At 39.1% G+C, this 13,464-nt stretch overlaps 1 non-coding gene across 1 annotated transcript; it reads left to right on the forward strand.

Annotated features, from left to right (window-relative positions):
- Nucleotides 1-8,260: 8,260 nt before the first annotated feature.
- Nucleotides 8,261-8,342, forward strand: TRNAS-UGA (transfer RNA serine (anticodon UGA)). Its single transcript has one exon. It is a non-coding gene; the product is annotated as a tRNA-Ser (tRNA).
- The last annotated feature ends 5,122 nt before the right edge of the window (nt 8,343-13,464 follow it).

The following is a 13,464-nucleotide window of genomic DNA, read 5'->3' on the forward strand; positions in this document are numbered from 1 at the left end:
TCACTATTCATACCTGAGGGAGACCAGAAAAGGAGAAGCCAGAGCAGAGCTCTGACTTTAAGTAACAAAGCTGCTGAAAGTTTCTAAAGATGCTACCATCCGCCAACCAGAAATTAATGTCTTCATCTCAATAAAGGAAAGGGGGTTAATCTTTTCCATTACGCAGATAAACATCTGCAATATCCATTTTGGTTTAAGATAGCAGGGTTCCATTCAACATTTCTAATGTTAATGCACGATTACTAGATCAGATTGTGTCAAGTCTTAAGCACTTCGGTTGATTGAAAGTTCTCTTGCATTTTATCATAGCAGAAACAGCATTTCAGATGTTAGCAATAGATCCTGGTACTGTAAATGTGGAGTCAAGCAAATAAAGCAAAGCAGGTAAAATACTTCACAAACTATCAATCCCTTAATATGGAATTTTAGTATACTTCTGTTCAGAATGTTTTCAACCAAACAGAAGGAAAGTGGAGCACCATTGTATTAGCCTCAGCAAAGAGGCAGGAGCCACAAAACAAGGAAGCACAATGCTAAATCAGGGGAAGGGACTGACCAGGTTTGGTAACAGTGAAGAGGAGCACAGTACAGGGTTCTGAACTAGGATAGGAAGTAGGAAACATATCCGTGTCATGAAAGAATTACCTAGGTTCTTTTTTAAATAAGTTGTGCCAGAAAGCATAGTATGGTGAAATGCAAACTCCTTGAAACTGGACAACTCTGTTGACTACTTAATTAGGGACAATTCTCTTAGAGCATGCAAAAAAATCATACTAAATTAGTATCTGTTTCACAGGCAAGTTGATTTGGTATAGTGGTTAGAATTATAAATGATGAATAATAGCTTTTCATTTTATTTAGAATTCATATCCAGTAGTCTCTGAATGTCTTAATGGAACTAGCAACAAAAACTTGGAGAAAAGCTAAATAAATCACTCTTTACCAAATGATTGTAAGGATATTGTATTTTAAAAAAAGCACACCAGAAATGACATGCATTTAACATCAGCCTTACACCATGAATATGTTATGTGTAAGATAGATGGAAACAGAAAATGATCCCTAAAGGGCTTTTCAGTGATATCAGAGATGCCATAAGAACTCCCAAAGTTTAAGATAAATAAAATACAGGATGTTTTAATACAGAGGAATAATGTTAAAAACTAATTCTATATTTAAGAATTTGAATAAGTGGACTAAGAATAAGGGTGCACCACACAGCATGAACAAACTACTATGTGGGCGAGTTTATGAAACAATAGGCTATAGGGGCAGGCTACAACATGATTATATAGCAGCTCCAAAATGAAGCCATTTTTGATTCTGTACCTGCAACTGGTCCCCAAATCCATTCTTAGGCACAAAGAATGGAATATATGGGGTTTATTTAGTCATACAGGGTTTTCTAAAGTAAACTCTTATTTTTATTGGTTGTATGGTTTAGGCATTCGGCTTTGTTAAATGATCTACAAAGCTAAAAGACAGAATTAGAGAAATACAGAAGAAATATACTTCAGTATGCAGCATTATTTTTGCTATTGTTATTCATTAGTTTCTTCAGTAAGAAAACATGAAATGCTGTAGTCTAGTGGTGCTAGCATTATCTGTTGTAATACACAATTTGTGTTGGGTTCATTAACTCATTCACATTCTTCAAGGGAGATGTCAAACTTACTCTTGAAAATTCTAAGTTACACGTAAGCACAAAGTTAGTGTTCCACAGACATAGCTGTAAGTGTTTCTTATTAACTTAGGCAGAATCTAATCTGATTTTTCTGTTGCAAGCATCACAGACATAATAGATTTCTAACAGGAATAAATGTTGAAACTATGGCATTTGTAAAGCTGATAGAGACCAATTAAGTAAAAGGCCACAGAGCAAACGTGTGAGAAGGGATGGAATAGGCATTACCAAATGAATATTGCACTTGCAGTCAAAAAAGGCAAGAAAAGTGAAGCATTGAAGTGATTGGGGCTCAGTCCTGTATTTCTAAAGAAGACAGTAATAATACAGAGATTATTTAATGCTAAAGAATACATTTGCATGCTGATTAGCATTTGCGCATTTTTTTCTACTGTATAGTTAAACTGTCCATATTCCTGTTAAAGATTTTACAGTCTCTGTCCACTTACAGAAGTTAGACATGAAGAAAATACAGGCAAACCTGTTCTGGTGCCATTATTTTATATAACAGTGCTAAACCAGATTTTTCTCTCTCCGTTATCTGTTCCAGTGTCCAGCTCTTGCTAGTTTTAAGTGACTAAGAAATAAAGCTTTTAAGATTCCTTTGGGAGATAAATTTACTTTCCAAAATACACTTACCATTGGGAAATTTTATCTGTTATCCTATGTTCATTTTTGATCAGTTAAATCTTCATTAAAAGCCCACAAGATACACTAAAGGTTTTATTGTTTTTTACTTCACATTTAGTACTGCCATGAAGAAAAATTCTAAGCCTTTCCAAACCAAATATATTATAATTGCATTTTCAGTTTATGAAAACTTTTTAAATACCACAATCCTTTCTGAAGGCTGTCAGCTGTAATTTTTATTCTTATTCAAAAAGAGGTGCCATAGGTTAAATAATTCTAAAATTACAGAACAATACATTAATAAAGTGATGTTATATGCATGAATTCTGATAATGAACTAATTCTTTGACAATATCATTGTATGAAAATTAACCATATATTTGCATAAACATTGCTAACTTCAGCCTATGACATACCAAATGCTTTAGTTAGGCTTTTAGTCTCATATCTAGTCATCTTCATGGCTGCTCAATGGCTACTGGAAAGTATTTCTGAAGAATTGCTCATACCATTCTGAAATAGGTGAGCTTACTTGCCCACCGGGGACAAAGATCTCTCTCTTCAATGTCTGTAAAAGATGACCTGAGCAGCTGGCTGAGGCATCTAAAAGCCAAGTGTCTACTTGAATGTTGGGGAAGCTCTATCCTACTTGGGCTGCCCGAGACCAGTTTTCATTTGACCTCTCGCCCCTTACATTGCCTCAGCCTCTTAAAGGTAGTCAAATATATCAGACTTTAAGGTCTTTAAAATAAGATTATGTACAGTAGGTAGTATGCTTTATTAATTAAACACCTGTATGTGCAGAGGTTCTCCAGCACTTGGCAACAGAGCTTATTTCAGTTTTACTTAAGGCTTCTATCAAGGTTTTAGTGACTTTTTTAGATACTGTTGAGTTTCCCTACCACAGAATCTGGGACTTAACACCTCAATGCTATTTTAGTTGAGGCTTTCTTTAAGAATGTTTTTAGTAATTTGTGTTGTAGTTACATCTCCTTCTGTCTTGGGAACACAACGACTTCATAGTGAAGTGCTAGAATTCAAATAGCAATCTGCAAATGATACCATTCTTCCCTAATCCCTTTTTGATCACTGCTCATCTTCGAAGATTATTATATGAAAGTGCTTAAACCTGCTCCTTCTGCATGTGGTACCTGCAACACATCCTGTCTGCTCTTTTACTTGCAGCTTGCACAAAGAACACTGGAGGTCACTGTAGCATTGCTCAAGTAACAATTTTCTCTAGAGAGAAACACCGAGTTTTTCAAGATTCAATTGAATGTAGTTGGTTAAATATAACACTTCGTGTCTCATTTACACAAGTCAGCCAGCTCTCATGATTTATTATGTTTTACTGCAATTGCACATTTAACTCAAGTCCTACATTCATGTGGACACAGAAAACAGAATAAAGACAACTATCATTTAAAGAAAAAAATAAGTTTCTTCTTAGTCCTGGTAGGAAATAAAGGCTTCTAAATTCAAAATATAAAAGTTAGACATTGTAAACTGTGAGACAGAAGGAACACTGAGTCCGTTTCCAGGTTTCAATGGCTCAGGATACTGCCGGTATGTTTTAGATATCTCTTTACAAGTCTGTGTTCATTGCAAACAGACAAAAGCCTATGGGCCTGAAATGGTTAGGCTATAGGGTTTAACCTTCCAGGGAAGGCCTGATGGAGAACAACTGAACTCAAGTGCTCCCTCAAACTCCAGATCCAAACCCTCGGACCTCAGTGTTCTTAGAAATGCATTGGCTATTCCTATGTAGCCTATCAGCCACCCAAGGGTTTCCAGGTGGACAATTCATAAGCAGTCCGTGTGTCTCTGTGTCACCGCACAAAACTGTGCTCAAGTATACAGTGCTCCAAAGGACATGGTCTTACCATTCATGAGCCCAGAAACTGGTAACCTTTTTGGTGTCAGATAAGTTTGGTTTCAAGAAGCAGTTTGGATTTGCTAATAGGTAGCAGGGGCATTTCCATTGAATCCAAAGGCTGAGTGTAGTCTAAGCTCTGTATTCAGTCAATGTCTATAACCACCCCTCTCCTTCTGCCAAGTAAATAAGTTCTTTTGTTACTGAGACCACACTGTAATTTATTTTCGCTGTGTCTTGTTTGGGTTTTCTGCATTTTACATGGCTTCAGAATATAATTGTCTTTCCAGCATAATTTTTGGTAGATTTAAAACACATGTCTTGACAAGGAGCTCAAATACAAACTCCAAAACATGATTCCATAATTTAGTATCGATGCCAATTAACTTCATTCCTGAGACACAGGAATTGTGCTATTATAGTTCGGGGCAGCTATTAGAACAAAGGTCAAATAACATGAGACCTCTGGTGTTGTGAATATTTGCATAGTACAGACATTAATGATACCATCCACAGACATTAATGATACCATTAACATTGATTTTCCTTGCTATTAAACCCACATAAAACGGTAACAAACATACCAATTCCTCATTTTCTCTTGAACATTTTCCTTATGCAGCTCAAAGTGTGTCTGTAGATAAGTAACAATTTCCATATTTTCTCAGCTTATACAGGAATTATCCTAATAAAAAAAAAAAATATCAAAAATTCTTGACTAAAGAATTGTATTTAACATTTCAGTCAAGAAAGGAGTATTTAAAAAAGATCCTCCTTTAATGAAGTACAGGAAAAAGTCTAGAGTTCTCAGAAACCACAGTACTAAGTATTACTTAGTACTGCTACAGTGGAGTTGTTTCTGTAGTCTAAAAACAAGACCATTTTGATTTAGACTTTAAGAACGTTTTAAATGTATGACTCCCTGTAATATAATGGAATATTTTTTGCACATTTCTTCAATGACAGTAACAGAACAGAACAAAGCATCTGGAAAAGCATGGAGGGCTTATTTTATATTTCACATAGATAAGGGGAATTTTTCCCCCCTACAAACTGTCCTGAATAAGTGGGCAAAATTAAAAAATGTAGAGCATTTAACAGGTTCTTGTTAATGTTTTCTGGGTGAAAGAACTTTGTGCAAATAACATAGAAGACTCGGGTGGTAACATGCCATTTATTGCATGGATCTCTAGGTCATTAAACAACCTTAAGTGGCAAAAGGCCTTCATTCATGACCAGAATATATGTCTAAGTTACTGCCCTCTACTCATCCTGGACATGTCATCCATTCAGAACGGGAAGATGTTGTGTAATCATCCAGGAATTATAAATATCCAACAGTTCACTCAAAGCTGCGGATTGCCTGCTGGATGACTGGAAATCTCAGTCCTATCCATCATGCATGTGCTGTGAGGCAAATACCTGTAAGAAGCACATGAAGACCAATATATAGCACATGCATAAATTTCTGTCCAAGGTGGGGAGAAAAACAACCAAAAACCAACAGCTGTGGTACAGTCCCTTCAGGAACAGTTACAACAAATACCCTTACTTGAAGCGGTATTACCAAATCTGAACTTTGATGTGTTGTTATAATTTGGTTTCCTTTGGCTTTGAATAGTAAAAATGTTCTTGCATTTCATGAGATCTTCCTAAAATAAATTACTGCTATGGATTTCAAGTAGTCTGTTTTCTGTAAAGAAAATAGATCTGCAGCAGATCCATTAGTGTACAAGTAAACAGCTCTGCTCCTTGTCCTCAAATCAATTAAAAAAAAAAAAAGCTTTGTACTAAAAGCCCCAACAAGTCTTTTCTGGCATGTATACCTGAGAAATACTTGTTTCTCCACCAGCAAACATGATCTCTGACCGTCTCCACTTCTATGTCTGTTCTTTAAGACGTTCCCCTTGGCTATAATGTGGTATACTGAAGGCACTACTTTTCCTCATCCTGCTCTTCACATTTGCTATTTACGTAATCATAAAAATTTGGTATAAGCATGCTTTTTATGGGATAAAGACAGTATCTTATCAGTCATAATGCAGCTTATGAGCCTTACCCAAACACACAGAACTACATGGACATCAGCAAAACCTGTCCAAATCACTTTGGATATAAGCAAATTAAACAACCAACAGTTTAGACAAAGATTATTGTGGTGCTAAACTACTGAGGTGGATAGGTGGATGCAAAGTAGGATAACAAGGACCATTTCATATATTAATGTTTTTAAAATGTTCTCATTATCTAAAACAGAGCACAAGAATAAACTAAATGAAGTTTGATTATTTTTTTTTAATCCACAATAACACAAAAAGACATACAGGAGAGAAAGAAGAAATATACAGATAATATTAACAGTAGCATTGAACCCTATGCAGTTAAGTGCAAGAAAAAAATAATCACTAATATGTAGTATCAAATTTTCAGTATCAATCCAGCCTTTTACTGTCTAGTTTAGAGGGATGATTCAAGGTCTGTTACCACCACAAGCCTGCAATGCAGCTGAGGGACCATCCTTCTTTCTACAAGTGGCCCATAAACACTGTTGTTCTTATCGTTTCCCATTGAAACTACTGACAAATTCTCTATCAGTTTTTGTAACGCAGAACTGAGCTGTCATAGCTGTCCGACAATGACCACAAACTAAGCTAACTCCCAATTGCTAATGAGCAATTAAAGATGAGGATTCAAAACCTTTTTAAAAGCTGTATTAACTTAAATGGTAAAGATAATTTAATAAATATCGAAGTACAAAATAACCGAGTTCTTTTCAAATTATAGAAGCACTTTGTGCTTTCTAACATGTCCGTCCTCTACATTCCCTGAATCAGGTTCCAGAGAAAAGTTCTAAAAGATGAATTTCATAAGCCTATTTTAAGATCTTTATTAATCCAGCAATATTTTTGGTACTGAGGAAAGTTAGAGAATTATTAAGAGTGCTTCTTAATCAATAACTTGTACCAAAAAAAAGGGAGGGGTAAGGTGGAGCACAGTCATCAACATCACGCCAGCTATTTAAAAAAAAACCTTAACAAAATTTGTGACTACAGGAGGGAAAATAGGGTAAAATTCCTAGCGTAAACACAGCCGGCAAAAAGGATGAAAAGAGAAATTGTTCTTTTTATGCATTGCAGCATATGTATAAACTCAAGTTAGATTTAATTTCCATTATACTACTGCTCACACAGTTAACTATTGCTAGGGTAAAAAAAAAAATGTATCTACAGTGAATGAAATTACATATAAAAGTCCTACAATAGAGACTTTTGTAACGACTTTTGTAACAGTTGAGAGAACAGAATTAGTAGAAACGGGGGGGGGAGGAAAGATACCACCACTGTAAAAATTAATGCAATGCCTAATAGTTACTGTATTTTGTAGTAGTTCCTGGCTGCATGGTCACTAGCAAATTCAAGTGTGCCTGCAAACACTCCCAGGTACATTTACAGGAGTAGACGCAGCCTGTAGGTTTCAGGTTGAAAAACCCACAAGCATACAAACTGACGGGTATTTTTCCCGAGCTGAATAGCTGCTCGGGGAATTTATTCCGGTTATTAGCTACGTTAGCGAAAAATCACTGTATGAAAGGTGGCATTTATTTCAACTGCCTAAAGCCTCACGCCGCTCACGACTCAAGCCACTGAGCAAAACGGGATTCTTGGAAGTGGGCAGAAAGGGAGGGAAAAAAGGGGGGGGGGAAGGCGATAGCGGTAACTACCGCGTCTGCCTCCCCACGCACAAACATTATCTTTTAAAAAGAAACCCGCCGGCACCCACTTCCGAGGAACGCTCCGGCCGGGCAGGGCGGTGCTGCCTGCCGGGGGAGGACGGAGGTGGGGAGGAGGACGGAGGGTCGGCGAGCTGCCGCCTCGGCGGGGCGGCCATAACAGCGGGGCGGCCATGACAGCGGGCGCGGCGGCCGCCGCCCCTCTCCCCGGCCCGGGGGCGGGGGTGGTGTGCGGCGGGGAGAAGGCGAGGGCGCCCATTGGCTCCTTGGGCTGCTGGGGGCGGGAACTTCCTCCGTCGGAACGCTCGGTAAGGAGTTCAGCCCGGGGATGGTGCTACCAGCAGCAGCGATGGCCGAGTGGTTAAGGCGTTGGACTTGAAATCCAATGGGGTCTCCCCGCGCAGGTTCGAACCCTGCTCGCTGCGGCCCGGTAGGGCTTTCTTTTTTTTTTTTCCTCTGTCTTCTTACAATGTGCAGGTTTTATTCCTCATGTTTTCTCCCACTGTTAAGCGTGCCACTGCTGCGACAAGAGGGATTATCTCGTATTTATCTTAGTGCATGTCGTTAGGCCATGCCTATACACTCCTCCCCTGTTTCTGTCAAGAAATAACAGTACTACCAAAGCAGCAATAGGTCCCGGGGCAAGTTTCCAGCACTGCATCTAAAACACTTGTGATAGCACTTGCTGGAGGCGGGAGAAGGGCACGCTAGGATTAGCGTTCTTTCCACAGCTCACCTACTAGGTCCCCTGTATGTACTTTCCAAGTGCAAGACTCAGGATTAATCCAATGCTTTACACAGAGACAGCGTCCCGTTTTGTCCAAAGCGCTGCTGGCCTGCCTCCGTGTTCTACAGCTGATACAAAATAAATAAAAGCTTGTCAGCAGCAGGCTACTCTATACTGAATGCATTTGTTCCATCAAACCTTCCCTTTCATGAAGGAAGCTGGTCTGATTACTCCTAGACCTCCAGTGAGGGGGTCCTAGATCATCTTTTCCTGGCCTTCTGCACAGTCATGAAGCACGCACAGACACACACAGTCCAGGGGAAAAAGAACCCGCAGAAGTTATTATGCAACCAATAACCAGGAAAAACATAAGAACAAGGCACTTCCCCCTAAACACACCCCCCAACACACACACACCCCTCCCCTCTTTTTGACTGGCTTAAACTGGCCTTTCACCACTCAGATGTGTCAATCTCCTCCTATGTGACCCCAGCATTAGTGAAGAGCTGAAAATTTGCAAAGTCAGGTAAGAGAAGATGGAAATAAGAAAAAAGGCCATTTTCATAGAGGCCAAAATCAGCTAGAGTAGGAACAACCACTTTTCACTCCTATCTCTCTTAAAGACAAGGCAAAAACCGAACACAAACACACATGCAAACCCATTCTTTCTAGCATCATGTTTTGTTAGTGCAACTTAATTTCATCAAAAAAGTGGAGGTGGGGGAAGAAGAGGAAACATATCCCTGCTCAGAACAAAATAAAAGAAAGAGAGAACAAACAAACAATTGTTTAAGCTGGCAACAAAATAAACATTTCAAAGTGCTCCCTAACAAGGCTTCCAGGGATTTCAAGTTTGGGTGTTTGTTTCCGTCAGGGTATGTGCAAGTGCCAGAGGTTACACTTTAGAGGGAATCTTAAACTGGTAAATAACTGACAGTGGTACTATTTAATACATGACTGTAACATCAGGAATTTCCCTTAAGTTCTCACATGTGCCAAGGGATACTGGAATCAGACATCTTATCTCAAACATTGCAGAAGAGACAGATTTTAAATTCAAGAGTACCCACTTAAGCATCCTTTGCTAAGGTACAGTACATGTGCTACTTTCACCTTAGCATAATTGTTTTCTAACAGCAGCTTAAAATTTTGTGCTTAGAGCAGTATAACATGTTAGTCACTCTGCAAAAATATCAAAATTTTTAGTGAGTGTGCACATTTCAGATGATAGAAAAAAACCCAAAACCCAAACCTTTTCCACATATAAGGCTTGATTTTGTTTAATCAGTCAGGAATTTAAACTCTTTTTTGTTCTTTTATAACTTGAAGATCCCACCCACACCTGTAATCTGGAACAGATGAGAGAAGCTCTATTTTGTATAATGCAGTTTTGGGTAGCATTCCAAATTAATAAAAAGATTAAGTATTAAAAGAGTCAAAATACTAAACATAGTGGGCAAGTTTTGCAGTAAGTCCTTCTTTTCCACTGTATCACTGAAGAAGTTGCCAGGTTTTTTACTAACCAATTTAAGTGTCTTACTTCCAAAAGACATGTTTCATTGCTTTAATAGGTCTGAAGACAAATCACCAACCCAATATTCATGAGGAAGTTTGCAACTTCAAGATGTCCTTTTCACTGGGACCTTGCTGAGGATGGAAATGTCAAATGACCAACACCAGAAGTCGTGGTTATTTTAAATTATATATTGAAAAATAAGAGGCCAGTCTGTCAGAAAAACAACAAAAATCTCCTCTAAGGAAGTATTTGCATTCAGTGAACCTTTTCTCCTTGAAACTGATTTTCCTTAAAATTTGCAGTTGAAAAATAAAAGAGCAGCAGTGAACACCCAAGTTATTTCCCACCCTCACCCTTCAGCAAGATTTATGAAAATGTTCCCATCAAGGCACTAAAGGGGAAGAACCATATGGTTTTAATTGCAGTTATTTTTTTGTAAGTTTTTTGTAATTACAGAAGAAAGTAAGTAAGGACTGAAAAACAGCCTACTAAAGCTATATACGCATCAGCAGCATTAGTGTTCTGGTTTCAGTGCGCTCCTCTTGACTCCTATCGCTTTTCATCTCCATTTTGTAGCAAGGAGTTAAAGTGCTACTGTTCTGATGTGCTTCCCTTTTTAAACCTCAGCTATGAGAGTGAGAAAGAGCAAGGCAGTAATGAATCTGGTGCTGGAGTCCAGACCCCGAAGTACCTAAGGGCTCAACATGGTACTGCTCCATATCTCTGCCACTTGGTGCAATTTTCCTCCCCAAATCTGGCTCAGACCTGCTGCGCAGTACCTTCAGGAATCAAGGTGATTAAGGTGCCTCCAGCCAGCTAAGCAAAGAGATGCTTAAGACATCCAGGCTCCTTTTTATCATCAGCTATCCACACCAAAGCAAGCAGCCTAGTCCTTTGGCAGTGGCAGGCCAAGGATAGCCATGGGAATCCTGAGGAAGACTCAGGTCCTTTGAAAGTGAGTACCGCAAGTAGCAGAAAGCACCAAAGGCACCCAGGCCCAACCAGCTGGAACAGTCTCTTACTCCTCTGGACCTTTCTGCTCATTCTCCTGCCCCTTCTTCCATCAAAATCATTCACACAAAGTTGTTTATGAGAAAGAGGAGGAGCTGAAAGTCCTCTACCCAGCACAAATTTGGGGGCTCCATGGAAATTAACTGCTAGTAAAGGACCAGCTCTGACAATCCTGACAAAGTAAATGTAGTTTCTGTAAGGATTGATGCCTGACACTCAAACTGCATGTCCTTAGAAAAGCTGTCTGCCTTTGGTGCCAAGAGTCCTTTGATATTTTCAGAGAAGCAGTTTTGACAAAGCAGCAGGCAAATAATTTTATCCAAAGCAGTGAGAACCACATCACACATCAAGACTGGAAACCTTCTAAACATTGGCAGCAAATTTCATTTTTTAGAAGTAAACCCTCTCCCTTACTGCCCCACCAGAAGAAGGGAGCAAGAGCAAACCACTGTGAAGATGGAATAGAGAGGAAAGAAAGTTCATTTTCTGCAGCATCCATCTCCTGTGACAGGTTATAATCTCCATCAGAGACCGAAAACTTGTAAAAGTTCCCAGTCTCTGTTGTGCACTACTGTAATGACTCAGGCACAAGCCTCTCAAAGCTGGGACAAACAAAGCACATGAAGAGTCTCATCTTCATTAACATGGGAGGAAGAAGAGACTAATATAGTGAAGGTGAAAGAACAAACATAATGCAGACTACCATCAGGGAGGGGCTTGGCAACGCTTATAGCAGCAGGATGTGCATGTACGCTGGGCTGCAATACAAATACCCAGCACAAACTAACTGATAAATATCATGCCATCTGACAGGGACAGAAGCTGACAACTTAGTTGCTTTATCTTTTGCTGTGTAATTTTATCAGCTTTACAACAGCTTCACTGCTTACCTTCGCAGCAGTCTTGTCTCTCATTTCAGGATATGAAAGTGTAAGATAGCAGTGTTCATGCTCAGGAAATTAAAGCTACCCAGTATCTTTTTTAATCATCAGGATACTTGCTTCTATTACAGAACATATAAACTGCCTTTTTTTTTTTCCCCCACCCCATTCAAAGAGGGAAACAAACATTCAGGAAACGGCCTTACCTATCATTCAGCATTACTCATCCTGAGATTTTAAGTCATATACTATCTGTATTCATCATCAAAACTTTAGCTCTTACATTGCCACTTGGGAAATGTTGGCAAAACACCTTGGCAAATACTGGCAAAACAAAAAGTTTGTGAAGAACTAGAACATTCTCAATCTTATATATTCAGCCTTTGCACAAGAACAGACATGACAGCAGTAATTAAAGATATATTAATTTTATATAATTCAACCCCCCCCCCCCCCCCCCGAGCTGTTCAGTTTTATTGTAAACAGCTGGCTAAATAGTTGCTGAAGTTCTGGTATTACAAAACTGGTTGATACCATTTCAGAGACCTAGAAACACAGTATTAAGCCACATGTCCTATTCTCTCTATTTTATTAGCAACGTCATCCACCTGCACCCCCATCTGCTATCTCATAACTTCCAGCTGAAATCTCGTCAGCCCTTACAAGTCCAGTAATGGCCAAGTTTAATCTACTTTTGACTAGACTCCAGAGGATCTAGGCTCACTTCACAGGTCTGTTTATTTTCACACCAAGCTAAGTGAAGTCACTTAGAGCTATAGCTAACAAAGCACTCGAGCATGGCAATACTCAATAGCTGTGTGGTGGAAGCACACACCTAGTCAGACCCCTGAGATACCCAGAAGGTTCAGGACCTTTGTTACCTACCTAAACAACTCATAGGAAGTGCTAAAGAAGAAAATGGGACCTCACCATACCCTGCAGGGACCTGCTCTCTCCCCCAGCCTGAGATTCACAGACCCTAATTCTAATATATAGTATCTGGGTTTGTTGCTGTTGTTCCCCACTCCCACAACTGTCCTTTTGCAGCTGTTTCCACTTTGCAAAGAAAATTAAGTTCTTTTTTGGCCACTGAAAAAACATGTATAACTGACTGTTGTCTCTTAATCGCATCTCTGCAGAGCTTGAGATACACATTACAACCCCTGCTCCTAGTAATATTTAAGCACGTTAAATATGTTATGTGCTTACTAGTGCAGAGGCCAAGGCACCACATTATTGTGGATAATGTCATGTGGGACATTTGCTGGATCTTTTCATGCTACTAGCAAAATAACTTCTAAAAATACTATATATTTTTAAAAAAGGGTAAGCAGTTTATGCTTGGGGGGTGGGCCCTGAATGATCTAACACTGAGTAACCTGTCAAGTGCTTATTTCTTTCCTTTCTAACAT

This window comes from Accipiter gentilis, chromosome 9 (genome assembly GCF_929443795.1).
Source record: "Accipiter gentilis chromosome 9, bAccGen1.1, whole genome shotgun sequence".
NCBI lineage: Eukaryota > Metazoa > Chordata > Aves > Accipitriformes > Accipitridae > Astur > Astur gentilis.